The following is a 4,982-nucleotide window of genomic DNA, read 5'->3' as shown; positions in this document are numbered from 1 at the left end:
CCTATGACCCAGCAATGCCACTTTTGGGCATTTACCCAAATGATTACAAACAAGACCATACTAAAGATACCAACACAACCATGTTTATTCCAGTATTATTTACAATAGCTAAAATATGAAACCAACTCAGATGCCCTACAGTAAATGAACACAAGAAAATGTGATATATATATATATATATATACATATATATATATATATATATATAATGGAATTCTATGCCTCCGTCAGAAAATATGACTTTGTTAAGAAATGGAAAGACGTAAAAAATTATATTAAGGCCCAAAGAAACATAGGTCCCATCGTTTCCCTTATTTGCAATAGCTAGTATAAGTTGAGCACAAATGGAAAAGATCAACAGCTATGTACATATGACCATTTAAGTTTATGTTAATTGAAATGAACCCCAAAATAGCAATACAACATGATTTGTCTTTCTTGCTATTGTTTTTAATGTATCTAAAATGTAGTATGTGATTTTTTTTCTCTTTTATGTTCTTTACCCACGGTATAACCCCTGTTTTCACTGTATTTGAGGTCTCTTGCCCTGCATCTTGTATATACACTTTTCTAATTTGGGGAGGGGAAGGGAATAACAAAATGCTGAAAAAAGGATACAGGTTGAACCATTGTAACAATAAGATGTAGAAGACACTATGTAGAAAACGAACTTCATAACTTAGGGACGGGCGGGGGGAATTGGGGAGGTGGGGAGATAACCATGGTAGGGGAAAAACAAAGGAGGAGGTAACAATGCTCGATACTAAATGTACTCATTACCTTACTCATGTAACTGTAACCCCGCTGTACACTATTTTTACAATAAAAACATAAAAAAAGATGCAAGGCAACGAAATCAATTACAGTGACAACAAGGGTTGTATCATGGGGAAAGAATTTACAAAGAAACAAGAAAAAAATCACATAGTACATTATGAGTACAATAAAATAACAGCAACAAAGATGAAACCTCTTGGTATTCATTTCACTTAGCATCAGGTTAAATGGTCAAATGTACATAGCTTTTAACCTCTTATTTTTGTCCTAGACATATACAAGTTATTGCAGATAGGGAACCTATGTTTCTTTGAGTCTGGCTTACTTCACTTAATATAATTTTTTCCAAGTCTTTCCATTTCCTAACAAATGGAGTGGTGTCATGGAGGCATAGAATTTCAGTATAAATTATATATATATATATATATATCCCATTTTCTCTATCCATTCATCTTCTTAGGGGCATCTGGGTTGTTCCATATCTTACCTATGGTGCATAATGCTGTGATAAACATAGTTGTGCTGGTAACTTTAGTATGGCCTTGTTTGTGATCGTTTAGGTAAATTTGGCTTGCTTTCTAATTGTTGGAGTTCTACCATGTGATCCATATTTCCAATACAGATTTTTACCACTTATTTGGAGATGAGGTGTTGTGGAATCCTCTTCTTTGGTCATCTTTGAATTAAAATTCACTGAATCCCAATCTCTTCAGTAGATAGGATTATATATGTGAGTCACCAGCCCCAGTTGTAAAAATATTTTTAATTCAATTATTTTGAATAACCATTAACCTTTCAATGTTTATTTTATCAAGTCATATCAACTTTGTTACCCCATCCTAACCACCTATAACATGCTATATATGCTGAGGATTTTCATATCAGTTATTCGAATGAATCCAGGTTAATTGTTTATTTATCTCAATATTATAATTTTATGATTCTATGTTAAAATATGGGGCTTCATTCTTGTACATTTGCATTATTATTGGTTTAATCACCTATTTTTGATATTCAATACGTTCTATTTTTTTCTTCAGTTCAACAAAGCTGTAATGAATTTTTGACACTAAAATATTTGTTCTAATCACTAACTATTGGCATTAAAATGTCACTCAAGTCCATGTAGATCATACACATATAGAGAAAGTATGTAGTTTCAGGTACACACGTGATATATTCTAAATTATTAGTTTCAGATATTTGTTAAGTATGTAATTTAGTTTGTTTTAATTTGATTGCAGCATTTATCATACAATAAATAAATATCTGAATAGTAATTTATGTTCTTTTCATTTGATTGCTGTATTTGTCATATAGTAAATGTACTGTCCATTTATGATTGCTGTTTTGTTCAGTTAAGGGTATGGTTTCTTGTCCCTATTAGTCCATAATTTTATCATATTTTTGTGCTTTACATTGTGTAGATTATTTTGTAATTATTGGCATATAAATTGCGTCAGGAAAAATCAACCATACAATGAGTAATTTTTTGAACAAGTAATGATGTTCTATGTATCATTCATTTTTATTCATTATGATGTGACATCTTTACTGATGATCTTTCTGCTGTTGTGTGGGTTGGGCTACCAGTCTCAATTTTAAATGGCAAGGAAAGAATGTTCCCTAGAAGTAGAAAAGAAATCAGTAATATTGTCTTAAAACTACATGAATAAAGAATATGATTTGATGACTAGTAAGTCAACCTGAGGGTATTTTGAGGAGTGAAAACTAAAAAAATTTGATATGACTATTTTCCTTGCTTTCGTAGAATAATAAATGATGAAAATATTCTGTATTTTATAAGCATGACGTCAAAGATATTCAAAAATATTGAGAAAAATATATCCTTAGCGGGGCATTGATGGCTCATACCTGTAATTTATTCAATTGGCTGAGATCTGAGGATTGCAGTTTGAAGCCAGTTAAAGCAAGAAAATCTGTGACTCTTATCTCCAATTAATCACAGAAAAATCTGGTAGACGTGCTGTGGCTCAAGTGGTAGAATGCCAGCCTTGAGTAAAAGGTGTTCAGGTACAATGCCAAGGCTAAGTTCAAACCCCAGGGCTGACAAAAATTACATATATATACTTTTTCCTTTTCAACATTACCAAAAACCACTAATAATACACCAGAAGGTAGAAAATAGAAAAGATAGAAAAGAGATAAATAATATGATCATTTCATTAGTCCCATGAGGATAAAAATATATATTGATTAAATAATTGAAATGTTTTGTTTCACTAATATAGCAAGAGAGAAAATGACCTAAAAGTACAGTGCCAATATTTTATCCATAAAGGCAAATCGGAACTCCAGTTTAGACTAATAGGTTTTCCACTAAGAAATCAGATTGTAAACCTAATTCATTTTATTTCAAAAATAGCCTTTCTCTTGACACCCAAGCAAAATTATGCTCAATAACAAAAGGAAGCTGATGAATAGGATGATACTTATGAAGTCAGATAAGTAATACTAATATTTTTAACTACATATGTATAAATTATAAATTTTCTTTTATTATGCCAGGTAATATTGCATGCACATCTAATAATAATTTTTTTAAATATAAGATGGTTACTGTAAACAAGTCTAGGTTAGAAACAGTATCTAATTTCTCCATTAAATTCTAAAGAATTTCTCAGGTCTTGTAGCTCATTGCAGATTGAATAATATAAATTCATACACAGAATAAATGGCTGTCATTAGATAAAGTATAAAAGCATGTGTATATTATTTATGCATGTTATATAAATTATTGTGCATGCTGCTTCATATGCTAACTAAAATAAAATAACTTCTAGGAATAGTTTTCAAAAATAAAACTATTTTAAATTAATATATAGTTAATATATTAATATAAATACAGGGATCACAACAAGTATTCTTTTTTAGTAATTCATCCAAGGTGCTTCAGTGGCGAATTACCTCACCTATGTTATGTAAGTGAATTGTATCAAATGAAGCAATGTTATGTTTAAAATAGAAATTAAAGATAAAGCTAAAGAATGGTATTTTTACTTACAACAGAAGTGATAATTCTTCCATCCAATCCAAAATTCCTATTTTCAACTAGCTTCTCTGAAACTAGATTTGATTATCCATGATTCTATCACTATTAATATTTGGATGTTGTATAGAAAACAAAATTCAAGCTCATATTTTTGTGAAACTTACACTACCTTTTCATATTTTAAATTTTCAATAGTTTATTAACTTTCATTTATTTATCTTATTTTTAAATTTTTTCATTGACCAAAGTGTTCCTGTTCCTCTTTAGCCTTGAAAGCTTTAAAGAAATTTATGATAAATGCTGTTTTAATTTATATGTCAAAGTTCATTTAAATTATTTTTGCCATTCATCTGGCTTCAACTCTGGGATTTGAGGCTGTGCCTGAGCTCTTTTGCTCCAGGCTTGTGCTCTATTACTTGAGCCACAGAGTCAATTCCAGTTTTTCTGAGTAGGTTATTGGAGATACGAGTTTCAAGGACTTCCCTGCCTGGACTGGCTTTGAACCGCAATCTTTTTATTGTTTTTTTGGAAAAATACTCTACAGAAGGGTTACAGTTATATGAGTATGGTAATGAGTACATTTCTTATCGAGAATTGTTACCTCCTACTTTGTTTTTCCCCTACCATCCCTTCCCTCCCCAGCTCCCCAACTTCTCCCTCCTGCCTTCTCAAGGTGTAAAGTTCTTTTTCAACATAATGTCTTATACATCACATTGTTACAATGGTTCAACCTGTATCTTTCTTTCAGCATTTTGTTATTTCCCTTCCCCTCCCCAGATTTTAATATATAGGGCACTGAAATCAAATACAGTGAAAACAGGGGTTATACTATGGGAAAAGAACATACAAAAGAAACAAAAAAATCACATAGTACATTAAAAACAACAGTGACAAAGATAAAATTTCTTGTGTCCCTATCTTGGGCTTCATTTCATTAGCATCATCTTATATGATATGTGTACATAGCTTTTGAACTCTTCTGCTTCTGTGGTAAGATTATCCTAGACATACACTAGTTATTGCAAATAAGGGAAACCATGTTTCTTTGGGCCTGGCTTACTTCACTTAACATAAGTTTTTCCAAGTTGTTTCATTTCCTAAGAAATGGGGTAGTGTCATTCTTTCTGATGGAGGCATAAAATTCATATATATATATATATATATATATATATATATATATATATATATATAT

The sequence above is a fragment of the Dipodomys ordii genome, unplaced genomic scaffold (genome assembly GCF_000151885.1).
Source record: "Dipodomys ordii isolate 6190 unplaced genomic scaffold, Dord_2.0 Scaffold38, whole genome shotgun sequence".
NCBI lineage: Eukaryota > Metazoa > Chordata > Mammalia > Rodentia > Heteromyidae > Dipodomys > Dipodomys ordii.
The sequence above is the reverse complement of the archived record's forward strand: the minus strand, read 5'-3'. Positions refer to the sequence as shown.